Source organism: Trachypithecus francoisi, unplaced genomic scaffold (assembly GCF_009764315.1).
Source record: "Trachypithecus francoisi isolate TF-2019V2 unplaced genomic scaffold, Tfra_2.0 Lachesis_group3, whole genome shotgun sequence".
Taxonomy (NCBI): domain Eukaryota; kingdom Metazoa; phylum Chordata; class Mammalia; order Primates; family Cercopithecidae; genus Trachypithecus; species Trachypithecus francoisi.
In genome coordinates this window covers 103,957,286-103,982,543 of record NW_022681468.1, presented here as the reverse complement: position 1 = coordinate 103,982,543, position 25,258 = coordinate 103,957,286, and the positions used below count along the sequence as shown (strand labels likewise).

Here is a 25,258-nt window from a genome sequence, read left to right as displayed (position 1 = left end):
TTGCTCTGTCGCCCAGGCTGGAGTGCAGTGGCCTGATCTCGGCTCACTGCAAACTCCGCCTCCCGGGCTCACGCCATTCTCCTGCCTCAGCCTCCCGAGTAGCTGGGACTACAGGTGCCCGCCACCTCGTCCGGCTAGTTTTTTGTATTTTTTAGTAGAGACGGGGTTTCACTGTGTTAGCCAGGATGGTCTCGATCTCCTGACCTCGTGATCCGCCCGTCTCAGCCTCCCAAAGTGCTGGGATTACAGACTTGAGCCACCGTGCCCAGCCTTATTCATTCTTTAATAATGGGCTGGCTTTTTTTTCTTATGTGTATATCTTGTATTTTTTTTTTTTTTTCTTACTGACTGCTGGACAGTGTGTGTAGAATGAAGATGAAGATAAATAGTACTTATGCTGAAAATGGATACACTTTTTTTTTTTTGAGACAGAGTCTCGCTCTGTCACCCAGGCTGGAATGCAATGGTGCAATCTCAGCTCACTGCAACCTCTGCCTCCTGGGTTCAAGTGATTCTCATGCCTCAGCTTCCCAAGTAGCTGGGATTACAGATGAACACCACCACACCCGGCTAATCTTTGTATTTTCAGTAGAGACAGGGGTTCATCATGTTGCCCAGGCTGGTCTCGAACTCCTGACCTCAGGTGATCTACCTGCCTGGGCCTCCCAAAGTTCTGGGATTACAGGCATGAACCACTGCACCCTGCCACATTTACACATTTTTAAAATTGGTTATTAGTGAGGCAGGGAGGATGAATCAATCTGGTCAGAAACTGAGAAGGGGATTTTGTTGCTATAGTTACCTTCAGTGTAACTAGTGAACCAGTGGCTTTAAATTCCTCTGGTGTGACCTTGTGCTTGGTGTGGGGGCTGGATGCTGGAGGGTTTTTCTAAATATCTCTTCTCTACCCTTAGCTTTCAGCCTTCCCGTGTGCGTGCACTCTACACGGAGGATCTCCTCCCATGCTCTTGTCTCTTCCGCAGTAGTAAGCTGTGTTGCTTGCCTGATTTTGTGGGGCAGGGGGAGGGACAGAAGGGGAAATTCTGTGTTGGAAGGAAGAGGATTTTCTGTTAAAATGGTGAGCTGTTTGTGCCTGGGTCTCAGAGGTGTGACTTTCTTACTGATCCTGCCTTTCTTCCCCACTGTAAGCCAAATTCTGCTTTTTGCTTTAGGTCTTGTGCAAGACATAGCTTCCTGCACTTTCCCTACCAGTAGGAGGCTGCTGGTTGTATTGATATAGCATTCATACTTAGAATGTTTTCCTACCCCTTTCCCTGGCATAAAAAGAATGTTGTCTTTGACCCTTCCCCCAGCTCCCTGGGTCCTCACTGTGGTGCTACCTCTCAGTTGGCTGCTTCTCCTTCAATAGCTCATGGCTTTGGTTCTATAGGGGAGAAGTCTCCTGTGGCAGGGACCAACTTCCTCCATCCTTCAGGTCTTAACCAACTAGAGAACTTTCTGTTCTCCCTCCTTGACTCAATCTTTCTTGTGAGCACTCAACAGAAGTCCATGGAGAAGAAACTACCAATAAATGTGAACTTCCCTGGTGTCTGGGATCCCAAGGTTTCTATACTGTCACCATAGCCCATACTCAGCTTTTACCAAATCATTAAAAATTTTATTTGACTTCTTCTTACCTACTAATATGGCACCCGATGTTTCTACCACCCATGCTCTGCCCAAAGGGGAGCCAATGTGTGGATCTTCTCTCTTCTCAGAGGAGCCGGTCTTTGCTTGGATTTCAGGCTGCTTAGTCACCCTCCAAACTCAATTCTCAGATGGGTTTAAGAAAAGTTATAATGTTGTCGTTTATCTGGCTTTTTCTTGTTATGTGGGAGTAATACTTTTTTAGCTTTCTATATCCTTGGTGAAAGTAGAGTCTATCTATATCTTTAACTCTTCATTTCTTTTTTTTTAATTTTGAGATAGGGTTTCACTGTCACCCAGGCTAGAGTACAGTGGCGCTATCACAGCTCACTGAAACCTCAAACTCTCTGGGTCCAGGAGATCCTCCCATCCAGCCCCCACACCAAGCACAAGGTCACACCAGAGGAATTTAAAGCCACTGGTTCACTAGTTACACTGAAGGTAACTATAGCAACAAAATCCCCTTCTCAGTTTCTGACCAGATTGATTCATCCTCCCTGCCTCACTAATAACCCATCTTAGCTTCCCAAGTAGTTGGGATTACAGATGCATGCCACCACACCTGGCTAATTTCTTGCATTTTTAGTAGAGATGGGGTTTTGTTATGTTGCCCAGGCTGGTATCAAACTCCTGGGCTCAAGCGATCTACCCCTTTCAGCCTCCCAAAGTTCTGGGATTACAGGCATGAGCCACCACATCTGGCCTAACTCTTCATTTCTTTTTTTTTTTTTTTTTTTTTTTTTGAGGCGGAGTCTCGCTCTGTCGCCCGGACTGGAGTGCAGTGGCCAGATCTCAGCTCACTGCAAGCTCCGCCTCCTGGGTTTCCGCCATTCTCCTGCCTCAGCCTCCCAAGTAGCTGGGACTACAGGCGCCCGCCACCTCGCCCGGCTAGTTTTTGTATTTTTAGTAGAGACGGGGTTTCACCGTATTAGCCAGGATGGTCTCGATCTCCTGACCTCGTGATTCGCCCGTCTCGGCCTCCCAAAGTGCTGGGATTACAGGCTTGAGCCACCGCGCCCGGCCCTCTTCATTTCTTAATTAAAAATTTTTTTGAAGAGATCCAAATGAGCGAAGTGATATCATATGTTAAATCTCATTGATGGTTCCATGGCCTGGCAAATAATTTTTTAGCTGGTCACATCATCTTGAATTAAAACTTCATTTCCCACCTATCATGCAATTAGATGTGCCATGTTACGACATTTTAGCCAACAAGATATAAATGAAAGTGTGGCATAAATGTTCTTGGGAGTTTCTTTAGCAAGAAAGAGGATTTCCTATGGGGTAGGATAGGATGTGGGTGAGATTTCTGGAGTTCCAGCAACCATCTTGCAAACACAAAGGCATCCCAGGAATGGCACACCAGAGAGTTGGAAGTTATATCCCCAGTGATGATGATGCAGAACTGCCAAACCAGCTCTGGATTGACCATCTACAGACGTAGTTTAGGTGAGAGAAAAATAAATGTCTTTCTCGTCTAAGCCAATGTTATTGCCTGGAATGAAGGGGAACTCATTCTATTGCCACCTATCTTAGTCCAAACTGCCACACTTGGTGACATATTGTTTTGGTATGTTTGAATTATTTCATAATTTAAAAGTTTAATTAAAGCAAAATTGCACAGACAGTAAAATATCAACAATATATAAATATTCATTGAAGAAGAGAAATATATCAACATTGCCTCTCTCTGGGTAGTGAGATTATGTGTATGTTTTTTTCTTTTATCCTTAGCCATGTCTATTCAACTTTTCCACATTGAGCATGATTCATTGAAGTTTTTGTTATACCGAAGCATAGTTCTCCTCCTCTGCTGGCACTGGTATGTCATCGCCTCTGGGCTGCTTAGAAGACTCCTTCAGCATGTGCTATTTCCACAGCACCCCTCTGCAACTTTCATCTTTCTCTGTGAGTCTCCTCCTCCTGACCATGTGGTAGCCCCATTCTGAAACCAGAATTATAAATAAATAAAGACTTGGATTTGCCTCTGTCTTTCCCCACACTTCACACTTCCTGCTGCTGTTCACCAAGGAGGAGATTTTCTCCCAACCAGTGACTTCAGCTTCAATTAGGAGTCCCAAAGAAATCCTGGTGCTCTTGGCTTTAGCATCCTTTCTCAAATGTCTTGGAATAACTGCCATACACTGTATTGGAGACCATAACATTACCTGGAATCCCCCAGGAACCAAGAACCTCTGTCTCCTTGAATTCTGGATGACGTGCTACTTCACAATAAGTTCCAAACTCACAAAGAGTATCCAAAGGTCAATAGGTCTGGCCTGAACACAAGGGGAGGAGCTTACCTGAAGAGGTAAGGACCAGGAGTTGGAGAGCACTGCGATATATCTTAGAAGTCTGCCTACCGCACGAGGCCTCACCATCAGGCCAAAAGTCCCTTTCAGTTTTTCCCAGGAGACCTAGCAGGACCTCAGGCAAACTGGACTCCAAATGACCCCTTCTGCTATCCCTACTTCTGTATGTAGCAGCCCAGACACATTAATTTCTACTTTCCAAAGTCATTCTTCTGTCCTCTATTTGTCACACCATCAATTTTAGCTTGGGCTTTCAGAGAATGAAAATGGCAGACAGACAAAAGGAAAGCTTATCTGAAGTTTAAGATTTTAAGGATGCTGCCAGTTTCCAAAAGCAATTCTACCCTGGTAAAATAAAATCCTTATTCTGCTTGTCCAGGACACTTGACCCAGAGCCCAACAAGGCAGTATTCCCGTTCACACTCACTGAAGTCACTCTGTCTTCCTGAAAGAGTTATCTTGGCCCTAGTCTGTAACTCAGCTCCTACAGAGGGACTTAAAAGGAAACAACAGTTCTTGGTCCAAAGCAATAAAGAGGCAAGTGAGTCATAACAGTCTGGGTTCTTCACCAGCATAAGCAGTTCCATGAATTGCCTCTATAAAAACCCTGCCCTTCTAGCCCAAGCCGTGTTCCAAGTGCCAAAACCTTCCATTCAAGGGTTTTATAACTCAGCCCTGTGCTCAGAAATGTCACTGCACATAAGAGGGCCTTTGATCTCTGGCCATATCCAAGCCCATAGTCTGCAGCGAAGCATGCTTTGATAAGTATCTAAAGAGAAAAGCACTTTGGTTTCCTCTCATCTATTTCTATTCTACTTTTAATAAGCTGCTTAGCTTCAGGCGTCTGCCCTCTGCCCTCCAAGCTTCATCTCAACCAGAAGTAAAACAGGCCTGTGGTTGTGTGCTTTGAGAGCTCATGAAATAACAATAATGGCAGCAAACACGCATAAAGGGCTTACTATGTGCCAGGCACCATCCTAAGTAGTTTCTGTAGGTTATCCTATGTAGGTTTTTACGGATGAGGGAATGGAAGCATAGAAAGGCACTGAGTGACTAGCTTTCTGACGAAGTCACAGTCAGAGAAACAGAGCCAGAAGTTAAAATCAAGCAATGCATCTCCAAAATGCACCTTACCCATGTGCAATGAAGAGAACACAAGTCTCCTCAGAGAAGGAAAAATATGAAGTCAGAAATGCGAGTATTTCTTTAATAAGAGAGAACATTTGCAGCAAACTCCTTCAATCTAGAAACACTTTCTTTTTCCAGTACTGTGTTAGAAATCCCTTCAGTAAGAAAACTAAATGGGCAAGCCTTTAAACCAAACCAAAATGTGTCCTGAGCTTTCAATGAATCAAATTGAATTCAAGGCCCCAAGTCTGAATAAATTATACCCTAAGATCTGTCAGAAGCAGTAGATTTCTTCTGTTGAGTTTTTCTTCCATTCAATAGAAAGACATAAGAGCTCTGCTGCAGCCGGGTGCGGTGGCTCACACCTGTAATTCCAGCACTTTGGGAGGCCCAGGCAGGCTGATCACGAGGTCAGGAGATCGAGACCGTCCTGACTAATACAGGGAAACCCCGCCTCTACTAAAAATACAAATAAAAAATTAGAAGGGCGTGGTGGTGGGCGCCTGTAGTCCCAGTTACTGGGGAGGCTGAGGCAGGATAATGTCGTGAACCCGGGAGGCAGAGCTTGCAGTGAGTTGAGATCACGCCACTGCACTCCAGCCTGGGTGACAGGGCAAGACTCCATCTCAAAAAAAAAAAAAAAAAAAAGAGCTCTGTCGCTGCCCAATTGCTTTATTAAAAAAAATATAAATATATATATATATATATATTTATATATATATATTTTTGAGACAGAGTCTTGCTCTGTTGCCCAGACTGGAGTGTAGTGGCAGGATCTCAGCTAAGTGCAACCTCTGCCTCCCAGGTTCAAGTGATTCTTCTGCCTCAGTCTTCCAGGTAGCTGGAATTACAGGCTCCCACCACCATGGCCAGCTAATTTTTGTATTTTTAGTAGAGACAAGGTTTCACCGTGTTGTCCGTGCTGGGGGTGCAGGGGGCGCAAACTCCTGACCTCAAGTGGTCTGCCCACCTCAGCCTCCCAAAGTTCTGGGATTACAGGCATGAGCCACCACGCCCAGCACAGAAACTTTCTTACTCATTTGAATTGAAAACGTCTATGTTTTTAAAGCATGTTTTCATTAAGTGTGGAAATTCATAAAATATGGCTAGGGAGGAAGACGATGTTCACAAGCTAGATTTATAATCTATCATTTCAAACATCACTGTATTCAAAAATGAGTTATCTAAAATTCACTCCAGAGAAGTTTGTATGTACAAATAGTTGTTATAACAAAAGCTACCTTTCTTTTCTCAATCTGTGTCATGTGGATCTAAGCCCCTCCCTCAGAAATGGGGTGGGCATGTGTGTCCTCTTGGTGAGACCACTCTATTGCCCTAGCCAATGCGATTGCTTCAGAGATGGTTACGTAGCCCTAGCTGGACCATTAAAAGTCTCCAAACCTTTGTTGGAATTATTGAGAGACAGAGAATTCAAAAAGAACTCAGTATATAAAAACTACTGGAGTTAATAAGCAAGTGAAATATTAATACAAGACTGTAACTGCCCCAGGCCACCAGATGGGGGAGAGTACACCTGAAAAGAAGCCAATACAGAAGAAAGCAGATAAAAATAGCTTCCAATGATCCTATGGGGGCCTGGATCCAGCTGTACCTGAATCTCCTCCAACACTTGTGCAGTTAAGCATGCCATTATGTCTTTTCTGCATTTAAATCTGTGCACTGGGCTTCTGCTTCTTGTAAGCTAGGGAGTCCTGACTAGTTCCTAGGAGCAGGTGTGGTTCCAGATCCTGTTCAGTTACTACTGACCACAGCAGGTAGTGTGAAATGACACCCCAGAGAGCTGCGTACTTCAAAGCCACACCCACATTCTGGGTGTGTCTGTGAAAGCAATCCAGCAGCAGTGTGCACAGCTGGGGCTGACTTAAGAGCTCCTAGGAAGGCCCAACCCTACAGCTAAAGGTCATGTAAAGACGTCGTGGAGAGATAATAAACAACACACACATGCACACCCATTAGGCAAAATTCCACATATTTTCTTCTCAGAGGAAATAACCATGAGCAAAGTATGGATATGAGTCAGTAACTGACTATAATTAGGGGCTTCCCTCCCACCCCAGTAACATCTGAATCAAGGCAGAGAACATTCCAGCAGTCCAGCAGTTGGAAAAGAACTAACCACATCTTTCTTGATGCTTCCCATGACTCGATCCTTGCAGAACAGGTCACTGCAAGTCAGAAAACAGCTTCCTAGGAGAATTTAATACTGAGGAATTGGGCGTTTCCTCCCCCCTATCAGAACCAGAATAATTCTACCTTAAGCCTTGGAGTTTGGGGCTCAACATAACTCAAGCATCCACTCTAGGAATCCCCCATCTGCTACATAACTTTGGGTCCATTTGTATTTCAAAACTCTATTATGACCAGATATCCATATGCAGAAGAATGAAACTAGACCCCTATCTCTCACCATATATAAAAATCAAATCTGCCGATTGTGGTGGCTCACGCTTGTAATCCCAGTACTTTGGGAGGCCGAGGCAGGAGGATCACCTGAGGTCGGGAGTTTGAGACCAGCCTGAGCAACATGGAGAAACCCCGTCTCTACTAAAAATACAAAACTAGCCTGGCGTGGTGGCACATGCCTGTAATCCTAGCTACACGGGAGGCTGAGGCAAGAGAATCGCTTGAACCCAGGAGGCAGAGGTTGCAGTGAGCCAAGATGATGCCATTGCATTCCAGCCTGGGCAATAAGAGCAAAACTCAGTCTCAAAAAAAAAAAAAAATCAAAATGGATTAAAGACTTACATCTAAGACCTGAAGCCATAAAACTACTAAAAGAAAACACTGGGGAAATGTTCCAGGACATTGCTCTGGGCAAATGTTTCCTGAGTAAGACCTTAAAAGCACAGGCAACCAAAGCAAAAGTAGACAGCTGGGAACATCTCAAGCTAAAAAGTTTCTGCACAGCAAAAGAAACAATCAACAAAGTGAAGAGACAACTCACAGAGGGGAGAAAATATCTGCAAACTGCCCATCTGACAAGGGATTAATAACCACAATATATAAGGAGCTCAAACAACTCTATAGCAAAAAAAGAAAAATCCAATTTAAAAATGGGCTAAAGATCTGAATAGACATCTCTCAAAAGAAGACATACAAAATGAGGCCAGGCACAGTGGCTCATGCCTGTAATCCCAGCACTTTAGCAGGTTGGGGCAGGCAGATTGCTTGAGGTCAGGGGCTCAAGACCAGCCTGGCCAATATGGCAAAATCCCCGTCTCTACTAAAAATACCAAAATTAGCTAGGTGTGGTGGCACGCGCCTATAATCCCAGCTACTCAGGAGGCTGAGGCAGGAGAATTGCCTGAACCTGGGAGGCGGAGGTTGCAGTGAGCCGAGATCGTGCCACTGCACTCCAGCCTGGGCAACAGAGCAAGACTCTGTCTCAAAAAAAAAAAGACATATAAATGACCAACAGTTACATGAAAAAATCCTCAATCTCATTATTCATAACAGAAATGCATATCAAAACCACAATGAGATATCATCTCGCCCCAGTTAATATAGCTCTTACCCAAAAGACAGACAGTAATGAAAGTTGGCAAGGATGTGGAGAAAGGGGAACCCTCATACACTGGTGGTAAGAATACAAATTAGTACAGACGAGGTGGAGAGCAGCATGAAAGTTCACAAAAAATCTAAAAATAGAATTACCATATGATCCAGCAATCCCACTGTTGGATACATACCCAAAAGAAAGGAAATCAATATATTGAAGAGATATCCACTCTCTCATGCACTCTTATCTGCACTCGTGTTTATGGCAGCACTATTCACAGCCAAGGTAGAGAATCAACCTAAATGTTCACCAACAAATGAATGGATTTAAAAATGTGATACATATACACAATGGAATATTATTTGGCCATGAAAAAAGAATGAGATCCTGTCATTTGCAACAACATGGATGGAACTGGAGGACATTATGTTAAGTGAGATAAACCAGGCACAAAAAGACAAATATCACATGTTATCACTCATAGAGGGGAGCAGAAAAAAATTGAACTCTTGGAGATAGAGAGTAGAAGGATGGTTACCAGAGGCTGGGAAGGGTAGTGGGGTCAGGGACAAAGAGGAGTTGGTCAATGGGTAAAAAATACAGTTAGGTAAAAAAAATTGAGATCTAGTATTTGACATCACAATAGGGAAACAATAGTTAACAATAATTATTTCATAATTCAAAATCAATGAAAGAGTAGAATTGGAATGTTCCTAACACAAAGAAATGATAAATGTTCGAAGTGATGGATATTCCAGTTACCCTGATTTGATCATTACACATTACATGCTTGTATCAAAATATCACATGTATCCCCATAAATACATGCAACTATTATGTATCCATAAAAATTAAAAATAATTTTTAAAAATTGTATTACAATAGAGATAATAGAGAAGAATGTATAAAATGTATGTGTACACTTTTATTTGAGACAGGGTCTCACTTAGTTGCCCAGGCTGCAGTGCAGTGATGTAACCTTGGCTCACCTGCAGCCTCAACTTCCTGGGCTCAAGCGACCCTCCCACCTCAGCCTCCCAAGTAGCTGGGACTACAGGTACATGCCACCACACCCAGCTAATTTTTGCATTTTTTGTAGAGATGGGATTTCTCTATGTTGCTCAGGCTGGTCTCAAACACCTGAGCTCAAGCGATCTGCCTGCCCTGGCCTCCCAAAGTGCTGGGATTACAGGCGTGAGCCACCAGGCCCAACCTACACTTTCAAAATAGTAAGAATTACACAACGATGTACCCACCACCTAGGCTGAGAAATATTAATACATTACAAGTCATTTTAAAGTCCACTCCCTGCCCTTCCCTAATTGCACCCTGTTCTCCCTCACTACCCAGAGAGTTAACCACTGTTCTGACTTTAATGTTAAGCATTCCTTTGCATTTTATTAAGTTGTAGCACAAATGTATGCATCCCTAAGAAATAATTGTTTCATTTTGAAAAACTCAGTAGTCAGCACAACCCTAGCCCTGTAAAGAACAGATAATATCAGCCGGGCGCAGTGGCTCATGCCAGTAATCCCAACAATTTGGAAGACCCAGGTGAGCGGATGAGGAGGTCAGGAGATGGAGACCACCCTGGCTAACACGTTGAAACCCCGTCTCTACTAAAAATACAAAAAAAGAAAAATAGCCGGGCATGGTGGCGGACGCCTGTAATCCCAGCTACTCGGGAGGCTGAGGTAGGAGAATGCCGTGAACCCAGGAGGTGGAGGTTGCAGTGAGCCGAGATCCCTCCACTGCACTCCAGCCTGGGAGACAGAGAGAGACTCCGTCTAAACAAACAAACAAACAAACAACAACAACAACAACAACAAAAACCCAGATAATATTACAACTTTTAGATGAAGGCTTCCAAGAAAAGCAAAGCTGAAGATGTCTCCAGGTCATACTTTGTCTCCAGCTGCCCTGAATGTTTATGAGAGCCCCTTCTGGTGAAGTCATAGGGTCAGGCATACCAGTGAGTCCTCAGTAACATAGGGCTTGCCACAACTGGGCCATCAGACAGGACTGTCCTGTGGGCCAGGCAAAGGACATCTAGCATTCTGAATGGATGGACTATACTCTGAATTGAGTATTTTCGTCTTCTAAACCTGCCGTAAACTGACCTCAGTCCTTGCCAACTAGCCTTCAGGAGTCAATGAAAACAGAAAAAATCTGTGGGGTGAAATAAATGACCTTAGAAGGTCTAAGGAGCAGTGATGTAGGAATTTCATCAATATGTGGTCAAGACAAGATTAGAAGCTAGTATGAAACCCAGGCATGCTTTCCTAAAGTTGAAAAAAGAATAAATGTTAGCAGAGGAATTGTTGATGATAGCACTCAGTCTGTCTCTCTAGTCAACTCCTCTAATCTGCACCACTGGCACAGCTCTCATTCTGGGATCTTCTCATCCTCCAGGGGACTCTCTTCTAACTAGATCTCCTAATTCCTCTTAAGAAAGGTTGCATAAGACCCAGTTTTACAGATTTTACACACCTGAAAATGTAGTTTTTCACCTCTCAAATTGAAGTGATAGTTTATGTATAGAAATCTAGAATGGAAATAATTTTCCTTCAGAATTTTGAAGGCACTGCTCTTATTTTCTTGTCTTCAAGGTTGTGACTCAAAAGTTCAAAGCCACTTTTGTTACCAATCCTTTGTATGATAAATACAAAAAAAAAGATTTTTTTTTTCCTTTGGAAGGTTGTAGAAACTAATTTGTTCCCAGTGTTCTGAAACTTCACAACATGGGCATTGTTGTAAATCTGTCTTTACTCATTTTGTTGTAAATTCAACAGACCCTTCCAATCTGACAACTCGTGTCTTTTAATGCAGAGAAATTTTCTTGAACTATTTCTTTGATGATTTCCTCCCCTTTGTGTTCTCTGTTCTTTGACTCTGGAAACTCACATTATTCAGATATTAGATCTCCTGATCCTTTAACTTTCTTATGCTTTTAGCTTAGTTTCTATTTCCATATTTTTTATTCTACTTTCCAGGAGATTTCCTTTTCTTCTACTGAGTTTCTAGTTTATAGTATCATGTTTTTAATTTCCAGAAGCACATTTTTGTCCTCCAAATATTTCTTTTTATAGATAGCATCTTGATTTTTTTTTTCCATAGATGGAGTATCCTTTCCTTTCCTTCTGAGGGTTTTAATAATAGGTTATTTTCTATTACTTTATTTTCTCCCTGTCTTGCCTGTGTATTCTCTAAGCTGTTGTGAGTTTTTTGCTTGTTTCATTCCAACCTATCATGTTAGAGACTTTCTCAGATAACTAGTATGTCTTGGCCATCTACTTATACTAACCAGTAGAGAAGAAAGCCTGATTTGAAACTCTGAGCACATGATGAGCTTTGTTGACTTTGAACTTCATTCTAGGATTGTATAGATTGTACCTGTTGGGGTAAAACACTGATGTCAGTATATTCAGGCATTTTTTTCTTGATCTTGTCAATTTCTTAAAGAAAAGCCTTCTATCCTCCTGCCTAGAGGTAATGTCCTTGGTACCAATGTTCTTGTTGGAGGAACAAGACAATGAGTCCCTTCATTCTGGATTTTTTTTTTTTTTTTAGACAGAGTCTCCGTCTGTCACCCAGAATGGAGTGCAGTGGTGCAATCTCAGCTCAATGCAACCTCCACCCACCAGGTTCAAATGATTTTCATGTCTCAACCTCCCAAGTAGCTGTGATTACAGGTATGTCCCACCACACCCAACTAAGTTTTGTATTTTTAGTAGAGACAGAGTTTTGGCATGTTGGCCAGGCTGGTTTCCAACTCCTGGCCTCAAGAGAGCTGCCCTCCCAAAGTGCTGGGATTACAGGCATGAGCCACCACACCCAGCCTTCATTCTGAATTGAGTGTGCATATAGCCATTCAATCCCTGTTTTCGGCATGGCATTCACTGGTATCGTGCTCACACCCACAAATAAGTCTCAAGTATCCCATCCAGAGGCTTCTCTGTTTGATCCCTTCAGAGACTAAACCTTCAGACCTCTGGATGGGCAAGGGCAGTCATGAGTGACAGGACAAACATAATTTTACTGTTTCACCAGGTTCACTTTTGTATAGCTTTGCCGTTTACAGTTTTTCAAGTTCAGATTCTTCAACTGTATTTCTACTGCCCTAATTTATTCCCACTAACTGTTGAAAAGTTCCACACAAATGCCCTCTGCAGAAACTCCCCTAAAACCACCTGTGAGAAACATACGTGAACACCTTCTCCAGCTATTGAGAGTCATTGGCTGTAAGCAGGAAAAGGGTTAAATGTTGGCTGGAAAAAATCTCTCTCATTATGCAAGTCCATTCCATCTGTGGTTGCTTCCTGTTCATTCTGCTATCAGAAGAGCCCCCTGTGGTCAAAAAAGCTCCACTTGATGACTTTCTAGTTTTTTTTCCTAGATCAATATTCCATGTCCGCATACACTGGTTAAGATGTTCATATACATCATCTTATTTGTTCCTTACAACAATAGCCCTGAGAATTAGGAAGGTTGAGTATCATTAGTACTATTATTACCCCTTTACAGATGTGAAAACTTAGGCTGAAAGAGGTTGCATAACTTTCAAAGATCAGATCATGCCAGGCGCAGTAGCTCACATCTGTAATCCCAGCACTTTGGGAGGCCGAGGCGGGGGGGGTGGGTCACCTGAGGTCAGGAGTTCAAGACCATCCTGGCTAACACGGTGAAACCCTGTCTCTACTAAAAATACAAAAAATTAGCCGGGCGTGGTGGTGGGCACCTGTAGTCCCAGTTGCTTAGGAGACTGAGGCAGGAGAATGGCATGAACCCGGGAGGCGGAGCTTGCAGTGAGCCAAGATTGTGCCATTGCACTCCAACCTGGGGGACAGAGAGAGACTCCGTCTCAAAAAAAAAAAAAAAAAAAAAAAGTTAGCCAGGCATGGTGGCATACACCTGTAGTCCCAATTAGTCTGGAGGCTGGGGCAGGAGAATTGCTTGAACCGAGGAGGTGGAGGTCACATTATTGCACTCCAGCTTGGTCAACAGAGCGAGACTCCATCTCAAAAAAGAAAAAAAAAGAAAATCAGATTATATGCAAGAAATAAGGCCAGGGTTACTCAGATCCTCTGCCCCTCAGGCACGCACTACCTACTATACCACACTGCTTCACACAAATTAGCAGTCTTTATTTAAATTTTCACAGACCAATTTTGTTGTTGTTGTTGTTAGAGACAACATCTTGCTCTGTCACCCAGGCTGGAGTGCAGCAGTGTGATCATAGCTCACTTCAGCCTGAAACTCCTGGGCTCAAGCCATCCTCCTGCCTCAGCCTCCTGACTAGCTGGGACTACAGGTCCCTCCCGACTAGCTGGGACCACGCCTGGCTCAGGCCAATTTTATTTTATTTTATTTTATTATTTTTTTTTTTGAGACGGAGTCTTGCTCTGCCGCCCAGGCTGGAGTGCAGTGGCCGGCTCTCAGCTCACTGCAAGCTCCACCTCCCGGGTTCACGCCATTCTCCTGTCTCAGCCTCCCGAGTAGCTGGGACTACAGGCGCCCGCCTCGTCGCCCGGCTAGTTTTTTGTTTTTTTTAGTAGAGACGGGGTTTCACCATATTAGCCAGGATGGTCTCGATCTCCTGACCTCGTGATCCGCCCGTCTCGGCCTCCCAAAGTGCTGGGATTACAGGCTTGAGCCACCGCGCCCGGCCAGGCCAATTTTAAAGAGGAGAAAATTTACAGATCTAGAACAAAAGCTGAGTTTTCTTCTCACAATTTGTGCATTTCCTCTTAGAAAAAAAATATGAGAGGCATTGAGGGGCGCAGCAAGATGGCCGAATAGGAACAGCTCCAGTCTCCAACTCCCAGCGCGAGCGACACAGAAGACCGGTGATTTCTGCATTTTCAACTGAGGTACTGGGGTCATCTCACTCGGGAGTGCCGGACAATCGGTGCTGGTCAGCTGCTGCAGCCCAACCAGTGAGAGCTGAAGCAGGGCGAGGCATCGCCTCACCTGGGAAGTGCAAGGGGGAAGGGAATCCCTTTTCCTAGCCAGGGGAACTGAGACACACAACACCTGGAAAATCGGGTAACTCCCACCCCAATACTGCGCTTTAAGCAAACGGGCACACCAGGAGATTATATCCCACATCTGGCCGGGAAGGTCCCACAGCCACGGAGCCTCCCTCATTGCTAGCACAGCAGTCTGCGATCTAACCGCAAGGCAGCAGCAAGGCTGGGGGAGGGGCGCCCGCCATTGCTGAGGCTTAAGTAGGTAAGCAAAGCCGCTGGGAAGCTCGAACTGGGTGGAGCTCACAGCAGCTCAAGGAAACCTGCCTGTCTCTGTAGACTCCACCTCTGGGGACAGGGCACAGCTAAACAACAACAACAAAAAAAGCAGCAGAAACCTGTGCAGACGCAAACGACTCTGTCTGACAGATTTGAAGAGAGCAGTGGATCTCCCCACACGGAGGTTGAGATCTGAGAAGGGACAGACTGCCTGCTCAAGTGGGTCCCTGACCCCTGAGTAGCCTAACTGGGAGACATCCCCCACTAGGGGCAGTCTGACACCCCACACCTCACAGGGTGGAGTACACCCCTGAGAGGAAGCTTCCAAAGTAAGAATCAGACAGGTACACAAGCTGTTCAGCAATATTCTATCTTCCGCAACCTCTGCTGCTGATACCCAGGCAAACAGGGTCTGGCGTGGACTTCGAGCAATCTCCAACAGACCTGCAGCTGAGGGTCCTGACTGTTAGAAGGAAAACTATCAAACAGGAAGGACACCTATACCAAAACCCCATCAGTACGTCACCATCATCAAAGACCAGAGGCAAATAAAACCACAAAGATGGGGAAAAAGCAGGGCAGAAAAGCTGGAAATTCAAAAAATAAGAGCGCATCTCCCCCTGCAAAGGAGCGCAGCTCATCGCCAGCAACAGATCGAAGCTGGTCAGAGAATGACTTTGACGAGATGAGAGAAGAAGGCTTCAGTCCATCAAACTTCTCAGAGCTAAAGGAGGAATTACGTACCCAGCGCAAAGAAACTAAAAATCTTGAAAAAAGAGTGGAAGAATTGACAGCTAGAATAATTAATGCAGAGAAGGTCATAAACGAAATGACAGAGATGAAAACCATGACACAAGAAATACGTGACAAATGCACAAGCTTCAGTAACCGACTCGATCAACTGGAAGAAAGAGTATCAGCGATTGAGGATCAAATGAATGAAACAAAGCGAGAAGAGAAACCAAAAGAAAAAAGAAGAAAAAGAAATGAACAAAGCCTGCAAGAAGTATGGGATTATGTAAAAAGACCAAATCTACGTCTGATTGGGGTGCCTGAAAGTGAGGGGGAAAATGGAACCAAGTTGGAAAACACTCTTCAGGATATCATCCAGGAGAACTTCCCCAACCTAATAGAGCAGGCCAACATTCAAATTCAGGAAATACAGAGAACGCCACAAAGATACTCCTCCAGAAGAGCAGCTCCAAGACACATAATTGCCAGATTCACCAAAGTTGAAATGAAGGAAAAAATCTTAAGGGCAGCCAGAGAGAAAGGTCGGGTTACCCACAAAGGGAAGCCCATCAGACTAACAGCAGATCTCTCGGCAGAAACTCTACAAGCCAGAAGAGAGTGGGGGCCAATATTCAACATTCTTAAAGAAAAGAATTTTCAACCCAGAATTTCACATCCAGCCAAACTAAGTTTCATAAGTGAAGGAGAAATAAAATCCTTTACAGATAAGCAAATGCTTAGAGATTTTGTCACCACCAGGCCTGCCTTACAAGAGACCCTGAAGGAAGCCCTAAACATGGAAAGGAACAACCGGTACCAGCCATTGCAAAAACATGCCAAAATGTAAAGACCATTGAGGCTAGAAGAAACTGCATCAACTAACGAGCAAAATAACCAGTTAATATCATAATGGCAGGATCAAGTTCACACATAACAATGTTAACCTTAAATGTAAATGGACTAAATGCTCCAATTAAAAGACACAGACTGGCAAACTGGATAAAGAGTCAAGACCCATCAGTCTGCTGTATTCAGGAGACCCATCTCACATGCAGAGACATACATAGGCTCAAAATAAAGGGATGGAGGAAGATCTACCAAGCAAATGGAGAACAAAAAAAAGCAGGGGTTGCAATCCTAGTCTCTGATAAAACAGACTTTAAACCATCAAAGATCAAAAGAGACAAAGAAGGCCATTACATAATGGTAAAGGGATCAATTCAACAGGAAGAGCTAAGTCTCCTAAATATATATGCCCCAATACAGGAGCACCCAGATTCATAAAGCAAGTCCTTAGAGACTTACAAAGAGACTTAGACCCCATACAATAATAATGGGAGACTTCAACACTCCACTGTCAACATTAGACAGATCAACGAGACAGAAAGTTAACAAGGATATCCAGGAATTGAACTCATCTCTGCACCAAGAGGACCTAATAGACATCTATAGAACTCTCCACCCCAAATCAACAGAATATAGATTCTTCTCAGCACCACATCGCACTTATTCCAAAATTGACCACATAATTGGAAGCAAAGCACTCCTCAGCAAATGTAAAAGAACAGAAATTATAACAAACTATCTCTCAGACCACAGTGCAATCAAACTAGAACTCAGGACTAAGAAACTCAATCAAAACCGCTCAACTACATGGAAACTGAACAACCTGCTCCTGAATGACTACTGGGTACATAACGAAATGAAGGTAGAAATAAAGGTGTTCTTTGAAACCAATGAGAACAAAGATGCAACTTACCAGAATCTCTGGGACACATTTAAAGCAGTGTGTAGAGGGAAATTTATAGCACTAAATGCCCACAAGAGAAAGCAGGAAAGATCTAAAATTGACACTCTAACATCACAATTAAAAGAACTAGAGAGGCAAGAGCAAACCCATTCAAAAGCTAGCAGAAGGCAAGAAATAACTAAGATCAGAGCAGAACTGAAGGAGATAGAGACACAAAAAACCTCCAAAAAATCAATGGATCCAGGATTGGTTTTTTGATAACAACAAAATTGACAGACCGCTAGCAGACTAATAAAGAAGAAAAGAGAGAAGAATCAAATAGACGCAATAAAAAATGATAAAGGGGATATCCCACCGACCCCACAGAAATACAAACTACATCAGAGAATACTATAAACACCTCTATGCAAATCAACTAGAAAATTTAGAAGAAATGGATAATTTCCTGGACACTTACACTCTCCCAAGACTAAACCAGGAAGAAGTTGAACCCCTAAATAGACCAATAGCAGGCTCTGAAATTGAGGCAATAATTAATAGCCTACCAACGAAAAAAAGTCCAGGACCAGATGGATTCACAGCTGAATTCCACCAGAGGTACAAGGAGGAGCTGGTACCATTCCTTCTGAAACTATTCCAATCAATAGAAAAAGAGGGAATCCTCCCTAACTCATTTTATGAGGCCAACATCATCCTGATACCAAAGCCTGGCAGAGACACAACAAAAAAAGAGAATTTTAGACCAATATCCCTGATGAACATCGATGCAAAAATCCTCAATAAAATACTGGCAAACCGGATTCAGCAGTACATCAAAAAGCTTGTCCACCATGATCAAGTGGGCTTCATCCCTGGGATGCAAGGCTGGTTCAACATTCGCAAATCAATAAACGTAATCCAGCATATAAACAGAACCAAAGACAAGAACCACATGATTATCTCAATAGATGCAGAAAAGGCTTTTGGCAAAATTCAACAGCCCTTTATGCTAAAAACGCTCAATAAATTCGCTATTGATGGAATGTACCTCAAAATAATAAGAGCTATTTATGACAAACCCACAGCCAATATCATACTGAATGGGCAAAAACTGGAAAAATTCCCTTTGAAATCTGGCACAAGAGGGATGCCCTCTCTCACCACTCCTATTCAACATAGTGTTGGAAGTTCTGGCTAGGGCAATCAGGCAAGAGAAAGAAATAAAGTGTATTCAGTTAGGAAAAAGAAGTCAAATTGTCCCTGTTTGCAGATGACATGATTGTATATTTAGAAAACCCCATTGTCTCAGCCCAAAATCTCCTTAAGCTGATAAGCAACTTCAGCAAAGTCTCAGGATAGAAAATTAATGTGCAAAAATCACAAGCATTCTTATACACCAGTAACAGACAAACAGAGAGCCAAATCAGGAATGAACTTCCATTCACAATTGCTTCAAAGAGAATAAAATACCTAGGAATCCAACTTACAAGGGATGTAAAGGACCTCTTCAAGGAGAACTACAAACCACTGCTCAGTGAAATCAAAGAGGACACTAACAAATGGAAGAACATACCATGCTCATGGATAGGAAGAATCAATATCGTGAAAATGGCCATACTGCCCAAGGTTATTTATAGATTCAATGCCATCCCCATCAAGCTACCAACGAATTCTTCACAGAATTGGAAAAAACTGCTTTAAAGTTCATATGGAACCAAAAAAGAGCCCGCATTGCCAAGACAATCCTAAGTCAAAAGAAAAAGCTGGAGGCATCACGCTACCTGACTTCAAACTATACTACAAGGCTACAGTAACCAAAACAGCATGGTACTGGTACCAAAACAGAGATATAGACCAATGGAACAGAACAGAGTCCTCAGAAATAATACCACACATCTACAGCCATCTGATCTTTGACAAACCTGAGAGAAACAAGAAATAGGGAAAGGATTCCCTATTTAATAAATGGTGCTGGGAAAATTGGCTAGCCATAAGTAGAAAGCTGAAACTGGATCCTTTCCTTACTCCTTATACGAAGATTAATTCAAGATGGATTAGAGACTTAAATGTTAGACCTAATACCATAAAAACCCTAGAAGAAAACCTAGGTAGTACCATTCAGGACATAGGCATGGGCAGGACTTCGTGTCTAAAACACCAAAAGCAACGGCAGCAAAAGCCAAAATTGACAATGGGACCTAATTAAACTAAAGAGCTTCTGCACAGCAAAAGAAACTACCATCAGAGTGAACAGGCAACCTACAGAATGGGAGAAAATGTTTGCAATCTACTCATCTGACAAAGGCTGATATCCAGAACCTACAAAGAACTCAAACAAATTTACAAGAAAAAAACAAACACCCCATCAAAAAGTGGGCAAAGGATATGAACAGATATTTCTCAAAAGAAGACATTCATACAGCCAACAGACACATGAAAAAATGCTCATCATCACTCGCCATCAGAGAAATGCAAATCAAAACCACAATGAGATACCATCTCACACCAGTTAGAATGGCAATCATTAAAAAGTCAGGACAACAGGTGTTGGAGAGGATGTGGAGAAATAGGAACGCTTTTACACTGTTGGTGGGATTGTAACTAGTTCAACCATTATGGAAAACAGTATGGCGATTCCTCAAGGATCTAGAACTAGATGTACCATATGACCCAGCCATTCCACTACTGGGTATATACCCAAGGATTATAAATCATGCTGCTATAAAGACACATGCACACGTATGTTTATTGCAGCACTATTCACAATAGCAAAGACTTCGAATCAACCCAAATGTCCATCTGTGACAGACTGGATTAAGAAAATGTGGCACATATACACCATGGAATACTATGCAGCCATAAAAAAGGATGAGTTTGCATCCTTTGTAGGGACATGGATGCAGCTGGAAACCATCATTCTTAGCAAACTATCACAAGAACAGAAAACCAACACCACATGTTCTCACTCATAGGTGGGAACTGAACAATGAGATCACCTGGACTCGGGAAGGGGAACATCACACACCAGGGCCTATCATGGGGAGGGCGGAGGGGGGAGGGATTGCATTGGGAGTTATACCTGATATAAATGACAAATTGATGGGTGCTGATGAGTTGATGGGTGCAGCACACCATCATGGCACAAGTATACATATGTAACAAACCTGCACGTTATGCACATGTACCCTAGAACTTAAAGTATAATAATAATAAAAAATAAAAATAAAAAAAAATATGAGTGGTTCATTTCAAAAGTCTAGAGCTCTTGCCCTTGAATTACAGCAGTGAGGTCACCTTATGATGTGGTGGCTAAGGTGCTAGGAGGCTCAGTGAGAACTTACCCTGCAGACAATGGACGTGGCTTCATGGCCAAACAGGTGCCCAGACTCTGTGTTTCCATTTTCTTCTATGCTTCAGTCAGCCCAGGTTTGCCCTAATGTCTTATTATTTCCTTTCAGTTGAGCATAATCAGTACTGAAAACAAGTCACAACTTTTGAGTTTTACTTAGTTACAGAGACTATTTACTAGTTTTGAGGAAAGATACTAATTGTGTGGAGCTTCCAAATCCCTGCTCCTTGAGTTTGACTATCTGGATTACATTAAAGATACAAAGGATGCATAGAGACATCCAATGAACAGAAGTTATACGTAAATTACATTTTTGGAACTCAGAATATATTTCCCCATAGGCAAATTGTACTGTGCTTTTTAAAAGGCATGGCTAAATGATTAAATAAATGGATAATAAAGTTCCCAAGCTAGCATACAAAAGCCTGTTAAGTGTGTTTTTAACTCATAATATACCTAAAGTATAATGCCAAGTTAGTATTTCAGATACATTTGGTTTTGGGCACTAAATGTGGTTTTCATAGGAAGACACATTTTTCCAAGTGGAAACACTTCTAGTGCCTAAACAACATAAGGGCAAGAGACCTAACATTTAGTTCTGCAAAGTATTAAGGACACTGAGTCACAAAATGGTTAATGACATTTAGGGTGTATTAATGCTATGCTCAAAGACATGTAGGCAGAGCCAGAATTTAAGCCGAGGTTTGTCTCAGCCTGTGTTGTTTCTACTAAGCTTAGTTATCTCTGTTGGTTTATTTTCCAAATATTCTGAACTGAGGACAACTTGTCTCCCCTATCCCCACCCTACTTCCTGTGGTACAGTAAAGGGGTGAGATGAAGGACGGTACTCCAGAACAGCCAACCTCAAACCTGACCAGGCATCAGAATCACCTGGCAGGCTTGTTAACCAAGATTTCCGGGCCCCATTCCTTGTGTTTCTAATTCAGCAGGTCTGAGTGGGACCTGAAAATTTGCATTTCTGACAAGCTCCCAGGTGATTCTAATGCTGCTGGTCCAGGGACCATGCTCTGAGAATTCATTAGGGTTTCCCTAATAAGTCATCTCAACAAATAACCAATCCTTGAAACAATCAGTGATTTTCATAACTGGTAACAAGGAATGATGAAATTCACTGAATCTTGAAGAGCTATAATTATGATTAGTACCTGAAGGGAATGAGCAGGCCATGGAGAGACAATATAGAAAGGAAACCAATGTTCTCAGCAAGGTTGCACTCCATGCATAGATTTCATTTTCTGCAAAGAAGAAAAGTAGCAAACATACAGAAATCAGCAGGGAACATTGGGCTTTGAAGATAAAAGCAATAATCGGGCATGGTGGCAACAGCATGACAACTGCAAAACAATTGAGTTTACCCCATTTTTATCCCCATGCCTAGAGGGAAGCTTAATCAGCCAACACATATCTATTGAGTTCTCACAGTGTGGTCAAACAGGAGTGGGTAAAAGCATGGGGAATGGTTCTTGACCTCAACAAGTTACAGTGATGCCTCATTGATCAGTTTCTTGGGGGAAGGAAGCATGCCACAAAGTAAAATTCCCAAATAAGTAAAGCTAACTCCTTAACGTACTCAAATGTTATTTGAAGTATATTTTTTTATTTTAAAAAAAGTCTTCTGGCCAAGCACCGTGGCTCACGCCTGTAATCCCAGCACTTTGGGAGGCTGAGGCAGGTAGATCCCCTGAGGTCAGGAGTTTGAGACCAGCCTGACCCACATGGTGAAACCCCATCTCTACTAAAAATACAAAAATTAGCTGGGCATGGTGGCACACACCTGTAATCTCAGCTACTCGGGAGGCTGAGACAAGAGAATCACTTAAACCCAGGAGGCGGAAGTTGCAGTGAGCCGAGATTGCGCCATTGCACTCCAACCTGAGCAAGAAAAGCAAATCTCTGTCTAAATAAAAAAAAATAAAAAAAATAAACTTTCTGAAATCTATACCATCCTACCACTTTAAACCGAACACAAAAACATGGTTTAAGTTTTTCTTGATGATTCTAGGCCAGCACTACAGATACTCCTTTTAGAATATTAAGTAATGACCATAGGCTATTGAGGAAGTATGTTGCTGTTTACTCTACATTTAAAGAGCTTAAGGCTGGACTTAATATTTGAATTTTCTCCATCAATTGCCATCTTATCTCTGCCTTTATTGGTCCACCTTCTAATAGCTCCACTTCACTTCTTATATGCTGTTTCTTCTCTGCTATGGATTAAAAGCATCTGAAGTTTGTAAGAACCAAGCCTACGAGCGAGGACCTGAGTATTTTACCTACAAATCGATTGAGTTTTAGGGGCTGGCCTTGTCATTTCACTCCTGACAAGTTCTCACGTGATCCTGATGCTGCAGGTCAAGGAATCACACTCTGAGAACTTGTTAGAGCTTCCCTAATGAGTCATCTCTACAAATGCAAATATTTCTTCCCTTAGTGCAGGAAGCCAGTTTGAAGGCTTCTAAATATACCTTCACTTCGAGAGGATGTTTGGCCCAAAGGAAAGGATGCTTCCTTTCTCCTGAACAAGCCCGTATAGAGCCCTATTTTCATCTTCAGAAATTTTCTCAGTATTCAGTACGGGATCATATTCCCTGCCCCAAAATTTGTGTTACCTACTTATTGGATGATAAATAAATAAGGGTTGTATCAATGCACATAAATGATTGAGCACTCCCCATAAGCCGGGTACTAAGTAGATGCTTTCATCTGTCATCTCCTCTAATCCTCACACACACCTTATGAGCTGGGAATGAATAGCTCGTAGTCCAAGCTCAGGAGGGGAGAGTCAATGACCCACTCATTCAAGGTCATAGTAAGTGGTGTAGCTGAGATTCCAACTCAAATCTTCAGACCCTGAGGCCAACATGCTTTCCGTTAGACCACAGCTACTGCCTTATTGAGAGCAAACCAAATGTTGGGGTGCAAGGAAAGATGGCAATTCAGTTTTTAAAAAGGTGAATCCATAGCAAGCATAATGGCACCTCCAACCACACCTAAACCCATGGTAGACAGTGTTCTTTCCTGCTGCATATGGACAACCTCAATCTCTTTCTCTAGAAGCCAGAACGAATTAGTTAGAAGAGGCACAGAATACAAACCCATATGCCTTAGCTTCACTTATCTGGAAATTTCACTTGGTGGTGTCTCACTGAGAACCAGTTCACTAAGGGCCAGGCGTAGTGGCTCATACCTGTAATCCTAACGCTTTGGGAGGCTCAGGTGGATGGAACATATTTTACATATTTACATATTTACATATAAATAAATAAATAAATATATATTTCTAGCATAAGAATGATGAAACTCTTCTTAAAACATTTTATTTTTTTTCCAAATAGTTGTTTCTAACTATAAAAGTAAAATATGTTTATTACAGAAACATTTGAAAATTACCACGAGTATGAAGAAAAAACTTTCTTCCTCTATGGGGAAGGTAGACGTTCTGTAGAACTGACAAATTATACCTTATCCCATCCTACACCAGTGGTTCTCAACCAGGGGGCAATTTTGCCCCTCAAGTTGACATCTGGCAACGTCTGGAGGTATTTTAGGTTGTCACAGCTTGGGAGTGCTGCTGGCATCTCGTGGGTAGAGTCCAGGGATGCTGTTAAACAGCCTGCAATGCACAGGACACTTGGCCTCCCCGTCAGCAAACTATTAGACAGCCCAAGACATCAGCGGCGCCACGGTTGATAAACTGTTTTAGATTGCAGCACACGTAAAGGAAGGATTTCTGGTTTCTTGCAGACGTTTGCTGCCTCTCTATCACATTAGTAAAATAAAGTTGAGGGAACTGAAACCGCTGGCTTTGGATCTGTTTCTGGGTGCGCACACACAGGCTACAGAAGTCTCACTGGTTTCAGTTATCACTGGCTGCAGAACTTTTTTGTTTTCTTCCAGCCCAGATGACCTGAAGAAGCCTAGGTGCTACCCATAGATGAATGTGGCCTTTGGCTCTGCTCACACAGTTTCTCTTTCATCAAAGAAAGACCACAGTAAAGGATATTTACAAGGAAAGGGAAAGTGAAAGGGCGAGGAGAGAAGAGCAGAATCACCAAGGAAAACTCCTCCTACCATGGTCTCTGCAGCCAGCCTCCTTCTCACTGATGTCGGTGTTCTCACAATCCTTTCGCTCCTATTATTTAGTGACCTCGCCACTCTAAGTGTGGTGTCCAGTGCAGCAGAATTGGCACCACCTGGCATCTCCTTAGAACTGCACAATCTCAGCCCTCCCCAGACCCTCAACTCAAAACTCTGCATTTTAACAAGATGCCCACGTGATTTGGCATATGCACATTAACATTTGAGAAGCACTGCTCTGAGTTTTCCAAAGAGCAAAATAAAACTGCAGAGTGAACAGCTGCAAAACAGATGCAAAGTTAATCACGTGGGGTCACATACGACTCCTCCAGGGGATTTATGCCTCTCTGTGGATAGTAGCTGGTAATATAGAAAACAGAAATTTGAAGGAATATGTGGAAAAAAGTAAATGCTGTGCTACAGTCCTTTGAATGCCCTAAAGGGATTCACCCTGGGTTAGAGGAAATGCCGTGCCTAGCCCCTGAAATAGTTTGACGT

The 25,258-nt window shown here is 42.8% G+C and overlaps 1 long non-coding RNA gene across 1 annotated transcript in view; it reads right to left on the bottom strand.

The window, feature by feature from the left end:
- LOC117070263 overlaps positions 1 to 24,953 on the bottom strand; it is a 41,980-nt gene extending 17,027 nt beyond the window's left edge. Inside the window, exons 1-2 of the long non-coding RNA XR_004431847.1 lie at positions 24,755 to 24,953; positions 21,829 to 21,918 (exon numbers count right to left, since the gene is read on the bottom strand). This is a non-coding gene — a long non-coding RNA (uncharacterized LOC117070263). The remainder of the gene's footprint in view (positions 1 to 21,828; positions 21,919 to 24,754) is intronic.
- Positions 24,954 to 25,258: the final 305 nt, after the last annotated feature.